Source organism: Lonchura striata, chromosome 5, assembly GCF_050655825.1.
Source record: "Lonchura striata isolate lonStrDom1 chromosome 5, ASM5065582v1, whole genome shotgun sequence".
NCBI lineage: Eukaryota > Metazoa > Chordata > Aves > Passeriformes > Estrildidae > Lonchura > Lonchura striata.
This window is the reverse complement of record NC_140707.1, coordinates 68,735,110-68,743,089: the sequence shown is the minus strand read 5'-3', so window position 1 is coordinate 68,743,089 and position 7,980 is coordinate 68,735,110.

Genomic DNA, 7,980 nt, shown 5'->3' with positions numbered 1-7,980 from the left:
CTGAATGTGATGTTACTAATATATTAAGTAAGTATTATTATAAATATTACTTCTCTAAATTAATAGATATTTTTAAAAACTAAGTCTCTGTGGTGTAATGTGGAGTTGTTTCTAACCTCCCCACCTAAATCAAACCTAAGGGTCAAAAGAACTGCAAAAATGAGAGAAATTCTGTGAAAAAAAAAAAAAAAATTCAGAACATTGCTCCACAGATTTAAGTGGCGTTACCAAAGGGAGAGTTTGGGCATTTGTACTTTCATTTTAATACAGTGATCGTGAATGCACAATGAATATGAACTATCAATTATGTAAAGAAATTATTTAATTCAGTGAAGCAACCATTTACACATATGCAGAATACCTGTGGGATTCAGAGATACCTTTGGTTTGTTCTGTTTTCAGTCCCCCTGGTAGAAATCAGCAATAAAATCTAAGAATTTAATTTACAGTAAGTCTGATTTAATATGATTTCTTCAGATTTGCACCTGGAATTAAAATGAAGGGGAGAATCTGATCTCTCCAATTTTACTAGATAGTGGGTTGGTCTATTTTCCAAGAACTTCATAATTTGACTTAATTACTTTTCTTTTTTACTGACCTGGTTATTATACAACAAATTTTCATGCAAAGATGAGGAAGGAAGTAAAACACAGTGTACATCAGCTCGAGGTTTTATGCTGGCATATTCACTGTGCGAGACTTTGTTTTGCTGTTCAGGAACAGTTTAATCAAAATAATTTGCCATTCTGTTAAAATAAATGGGCTTATTGTATCTGTAGAGCCTTTCTCACATACATATGTGTGTGAGGTGACATCAAGGATAACAATGAAACTATATCTGAATGTAATTATGGACTCCATTATTCCATCTATTCTTTATAAATACATTTCGCTTTTCATGTTTTATTTTTTAAAATATAGTGTTTTGGGGTAGAGCGTGTAGTATTATACAGGGGTTTAAAATACTGGTATACAAAACTGTAAGCATGTACCTGCTGATTTCTAATAAAATTGTAAGTAGTTTCAAGCAAATGTGGATGACTTACCATGTTACTATGAAATTAAAGTTCTTAGAAGTCTTTAGAGAACTATAAGATCTTACTACTAGACTTGATAAATCTTGATATTTTAAAATACTTACTGGTATACAAAACTGTAAGCATGTACCTGCTGATTTCTAATAAAATTGTAAGTAGTTTAAAAGAAAAGGTGGATAACTTACCATGTTAATACGAAATTAAAGTTCTTAGAAGTATTTAGAGAATTATAAGATCTTACTACTAGACTTGATAAATGTATCACAGCATTCACTTTGCATATCAGATCAAATTAAATTATTGAATAGAATTTTAAGGCTTTTTTTAATCTAATAATTTGAGTTCCTAAGCTTAATTCAGAAGCAAATCATATTTCTAATGAGTGAATTATTTATTCTTCACAATTAACCCAATGTACTCAATTTATTAGTATTATTTCTGGTTTTTCCGAGGTGATTTGAAGGAGGGGTTAGTATTAATAACACTTTTAAGTACTATCAGGGAGTAAGGGTGAAGATTGCCACCAGAGCAGACGCTCCTGGCAGATTCTTTGTGTGTGTGTGGTTTGCAGGGCAGCCACGAGGTGTCTTTGTTGTACCGCTGAATTTCCACATCAGGGACACCAACACATTCTCGGAGTGTGCTGGGGAACGAGGGCTGCCCCACTTCAGCCGGGTTCTGGCAGATTTGTAATAGGATAAATCAAAGATTTAAATCCCATTCTTTACATTTGGGGCTGGTTTGGGTACAGAGAACTGCAATCACGCTGGTCACTGCCTGGCTGTCACCTGGCAGCGGTTTTCAGATGTTCCTCTGAGGCAGAAGGATGGTGTTATAAATGAGAATTTATTCAGCCAGATTAAAAATAAAAAAAATAATAATAATTTATTAGCGGTCAAATTCTATCTAGCCAGCCACGGAAACAGACAGAGCCGAGCCCGGGGTCAGCCCTGGGTGTGCAACAAGGAGTCAGCCTCAGCAGAGGTTTTCCCCTATGCCCACACACCTCCATCCTGGCACAAGTGGTTTTTATAGGGAAAATTCCACCTGAGCCCAAGATTTCAGCAATCAGTCTTTTCTTCTATTCAGTGTCCATAGGTTAATAAGATTTTCTTTTTTTGGTGATGAGGAGGAATAATTCAATGTCCGGGTAGGTGAATTCCTGATGAGATTTTACAGGAAGGCTGCATTCACATGGATCTATCTGAGGATTTCCATGAGATCCATCTCGGGCCGTTTATGTGATGATCAGAACCCGATGATCAACACCTGGAGTCCAGACATGGCCCATCTCCTGGCCAAGTTACTTGTAAATCAGTTTCCAATATACACCCAGTCTCGCCTGCAAGGGGGGGAGAACTAATACAAACGGGCATAATCTAACAGGTATCCAATATTACGTATTTCATGGAATGGCGTGAATTATATTTACTACACATAACAATGGGAACACAGTTTGTACCTCCAAAGGGTGCCTGAAGGAATGGGGTGCACAAATGCAGCTGAAGTAAGCAGAGGAAAAGCACAAAACAGGAGACAGTCACTTATGAGTGAACTGGTTGTGAAATGTGGAGCGAAGAGTAGAACTGCCCACGCAGAATTTTGTGCTTTGTGTTACTGATCCGTGTACAAGGGCAGTTCCAGCCCCACCCAGCTAAAACTGGATTTTAAGGCAAGACCTACCAATTGGCCTTTAGTGAGATAAGGGGAGAGGAAAGGGCTGAGTGAGCTCAGCTCTGCAGAGGTTGCTCAGAGCAGCCTTTTCCTCTTGTTCTGTGTAATTTTGCACTGTGCAGCAAGACCCTTGTATCATCCTGAGTAGAATTATCCTAAGGCAGGCAGTTTCCTAAGGTCTTGGAGTTTCACTGACCTGCTGCCTCCTCCTGAGAGGGAGAGCACTGCCTGTTGCAGGGGAAGAGCTTCCATCTCCTTGGGCTGCAAAAGCACAATGTGGTAAACAAAATCAGAAATATTCCTGTACCCCATGTAGCTTGGCTTCCTTTTGATTCTCTGAATTTATCTATGCTTTAAATCTCTTGAACTTATCTATTGTGCATAACACTCTTTCAATTTTCCATCTCTGCCTATAGCCAGGGCTCCTTTAAGTGCAGATTTTTATAATCGAAACCTATTTTGCTTTTGGAGGCTAACTGCACTCCATTAGAACACAGTTTTTATCTCTCTTGGTGTAGAAAAAAATTTCCTTTTTGAAAAACAGCGTCATTAAAGATAGTTAAATGCTGAAGTACCATAAATACACAGGGCACTTGCATTACAAAGCTTTTAAAAGAGATGTCTTTATGTCTAGAAGACACAGTTACAACACTCGATCTTGTATGTTCTAGGAAATACAGAAGATGTGAGAAGTTTCTCAGCACTTAGCTGTTGTCTCCTAAATGAAGTTGAAAGAGTGAAAGAAGGGACATGGTGGCCTTGACAGAGCTGGGTTAATGGCTGGACTCGATGGTCTTTTCAGCTTAAATGGTTCTATGATTCTGAGTTTTAATAACTTTTGTTTGCTTTTAATTCACACTCCATGCACACAAAGAGTAGCAGTGCAGCAAAGGGGCTGCAAGGGGACACAGAAGCCTTGAGGCTGTGGTACTGTTTCTGTGTTTCTGTCTTATCAAACACTGGCTTGCTGGTATAAAATTCAACACTATTATAAGAAAAATTCTGTAATTGATGTTGGAGCACACAGGATGGTGGATGTGTTCTCACCACCACTGATCTGTTTGTGTCAGGACAGGCAGCTCCACCACAACATTTGCAGTGTGGAGACATTGTTGGAGTGCCACCACTTCCAAACTTGACTGTGCAGACCCAGACATAAGTGGCCAAACAGCCCACAGACTGTTCAGCAGGAAAACCACCGTGAGCTGACTGACAAGACAAAGGATAAACCTACAAGTAGAATCCCAGACAAGGATTTAAAGGCTTGCAACAGGGACACAATCAGTCCTTTGGCAGGATGCACCCAGGATTGTCTGCATTTAGTCACCAATCTCTTTGTGGGAAGAATCTCAGAAGGAAGCAGGACTGAGTTTGGCCCTGTGACATGTAATGGGGCTAACACAAAGTTTTGATCCAATATTTGCATTGAAACTAATGTTTTGCCTGATAAAAGAATGCAGAAATGGCCCTGGGTTTTTTTTGTGTCTCCTGACTCTAAGGAGCAGTGAAGCCTCTCTTTAGTTCAGACACATTGCACCCAGGCTTTCTGCACAGATCCCCTGTAAGACACAAACAGAGAGCTCAGAGCACAGACAGATCTGCTACAGAGGCCTCACTTCTTGTCCCCTGGGCAGAGCCAGGGATGCTGCAGTCTGTGTCTATTCCTGCCCTATTTAATTTTGTATAGAGCTGATTGTCAAAAAAAAGCAAACAAAACTTTGACTCCCCCGTCTGTGCATGCATTAAAGAGTCCTGCTACTGCACCACTCCAATAGCTTTTGCTCACAAAGTGTCACGCTTTTCATCTACCATTTAATTCTCCTAAATGGATGTTACTCTTCTCCCCATTATGAATCTCTATCGCTTCCATGAAACATTATTTGCATAAAAGGAACTGAATAATTGATAGAGGATGTGAGCAAGAGCCAGCAGACAGCTTGGGAGGGGTTTGCTGGTAATCCCAGTGAGTCCAACACATAGCTCCTGGCTCGTTTAATGGGATGGAAGCTGACAGGGTTTCCTTGTAGCTCTGCAGCAGAACTCAGCGCTGCTGCATGACCTCCTTGTACTCAGCTACTTTGCTTGTTGATCTCACTGCTCTTTTCCTCCATTAAGGGGAGAATTCATAAAGCACAGGGTAAAGTCTGCAGTTTGTGCTCACATGCACCTTCAAACATGTCCACAGCCGAGGCCTGGCAGGCTGATTCCACTGCCCTTAAAAAATAAAAAGGAACAAAAATCTTAAATTCATCATATTATTAAAGGCAAAGTCTGACAACAGCTGTCATTTACAACTTTGTTGATTAATTCAAGCCTGAATTTGATTTCGAGGCTCAAATGGTGTGGGGTTTTTTCCATATTAAGATTTTTGTTTAAAGTCCATTAGAACTGTAAAACTCACCCTATGCAGATTTTTTTGCTCCTATTCTGCAACGTAAGACGTATACTGAAACTCTTCTGCATTTTAGATGTCTCCACTTAGTGAGATGACTGTCAAAATGAATATCTATATTTCTGAAAAAGAGAAAAAGCCATAGAAGCCATACCTCTTGTAAATAAAGTATGTTTGGCAGCTGTCTGAAAAAAAAATATCTAAAAATAAACCAAAATCTAATGATTTTTCTTTCAGAGCTTCCCACATTTCTGTAAAGTGCATATTTTTTAATGATAAGCAGCAGTATTAGGAGAGCCTGGAAACAGCTGGAACAATTGGTATTTTCTTTGGTGAGGAGCCACCTCAGCTGCTCTGACAAGCAAGCTGCCATTTTCAATGTAATCACTCTTGATTCTAAAGCACTTGCTTTGCTTTTAACTTCGTGCAAATCTCTCTTGATATTTCTCTTTTTAAAGCAGATGCATTTCCATGTGTCCATAAAAGTTTCCTTGACAATTCAGCACGATGCTCAGAATGACTTCCCAGATTCCTGGTGGGGGATTTGTGAAATGAGGCTGCTTTGTTCATTAAGGATATGTGTATATAATGTAAAACATACTTAATAACCTCAACTTTTGTTCTGAAAGGCACTCAAAGTTTCACTGCTTTAATTAAACTTTTTTTCCTAATTCGTAAATAAACTTATTAATAACTCTTCCAATTCCTGATAAATTTGTTATTCCATGCTTCAAATGTTAAGGAGTTTTCAGTACTCTCTGAAGAGAAATACTTGAGAGTAAAAAATATTTTTTATAATGGAAAATCATGAAAATAACAATCCAGATACTTCTGTTCATTCTGACATTTTCTGTTCTCAGAATTGTGCCTGATTTTTTTGGGGGAAAATGCTTTCTGAAACAACAAGATAACACCTGGAAAATTTTGTTAAAGTCTTAGTATTTTATTCCTCAAAATATTCTACACACGCTTTTTTAATACTTATAAAAATAACAGCAACCAAATACATATCATTAGCATTTTTAAATTTCAGTTCTTCAGTTCTTCAATTTGTCTGAAAACAGGTATTTGCAAACACTGGTAGCCTAATTTCTTGTGGCCTTTCATTTTTTATGAAGTGTTTTCAAAAGACTTCAATCAACCTTAATGGTGCATTTTTAGTTAAGGAAACAGAATGGAGAGAAGTCAATTTAAGCTCCCCAATGAACAAGTGTGTACAGAAAAAAAAAAGCCATAAATGGGTTTAGAAAACAGAGCCAGTACAAGCAAAATGCAGTGAGCAAAGCGCTCAGGGAAGCCAAGATATAATGGAAAGAGTAAAATACTGCAGAGCTTTTTAAACTATATACAATTGGAACAATGGGCTGGACCCAGACATCCACGTTAAACTGTTAGGAGATAGGTGAAAAGCAAGCTGCAATTCTGTAACCAGGGCTAGAGAATATGAGAATGGAAGGGCTTAAAGCTGAAGCAAATGAATGTGGGGTAGTTTAGCAGCATAGAAATCGGGTCAGAATTGGCATATTTCACTGTTTAATGTACCACGTGAAGAATCATATCCTGACTTTCTTAATTAAAGGACTATTAGTACCAAGCTCCTTAATGAAGCTGCTTTTATGCCACCTGTGAAATAATACCTTTATTTGCACACCTACTTTTTACCAAAATACTGTAAAAGCACAGGGCAATTAAGTAATGCAGCCTCTGCTAGAACACAGTATAGACCTACAAAATATATAAAACAGGAATACACCTGGGAAACTATCACCCAGCGATCGTTTAATTGTCTCTCATTATTTAAACATGGCGTTAATAATGCATGGAACACATTTTTCCAAAGCATCACAACCTCCCTGGTAAAAGGGTAACTGCATCAATATTAACAACCCAAAGACTTAAAATAATTCAGCCCTGCTAAAGCAGAGCGAGGAGCTCTCTCAGCTGCCTGGGCCCTGGCACTGCTTTCAAACAAACTCCCGAGCAGGGTCCCGGCGATTATCGCCGCTTGTATCAGTTTATACGCGGCTTTCCTGCGCGCTCACCGCTGAGTGCAGTTGTTTTTTCAGTGTCTGCCTCACGGTATGATTCCATCCATTTGGGTGGCTTAATGCAAAGATTTCATAGTGTACACAGGGATGAGCAGCGCTAAGGCAATGAACATCGTGCTCATTATTCTTTTAAGGGGAATGTCAACAAGAAGAGGAATTAGAGAGGAAATCGTTGTAACTCCAAAAGAACATCTGACTAACCACTACAGATGACATGTTTTTTCCCTTTTTATCCTCTTCACGATCCATAAAGCAGGATTTTCCCAAAACAATTAATTTGGTTGCCAAACCCTTCTTAATTCTAAGGAGATTTAAAACTCATCTACTTGGAGTCTGTCTCATGGAGTTAGACCCACAACCGGATTATGAGCTATTCCATCATATGGCTGGTGTTAGCCCAGTTGCTGCTACGTGTACATAATTGGACTGTTGGATTGTTTAAAAAAAAGGGAAAGAAATATAAACCTCCAAGTCTTCTTTACACTAAGCCCACTGGCACCTCTGTCTTTTATTATTTGTGTTACTTTCTCCTCAAAATAAAAGCTCAGAAGCCTGAGAGAAAGAATTGCTAAAAACTTCTCCTAAGTAACCTTGATATCCTTGAAATACAGACTCCACAACAAACATTAATGCTCTTTAAACGAGCCAATCAACAGCACTGGGCATTCCAATTCTACAGCAAAACAGAGATTTAAGTGGTAAAATGGTTCTTCTTTGTGTCTAGTGTTGGAGAGCATATGGCAAATTTCCACTTAACAGTTTCTAGGTTTGCAACACAAACTAATTCCCATGTTAATTCTTTTAATTATTAAGTGTGTGCGTGTTTGTG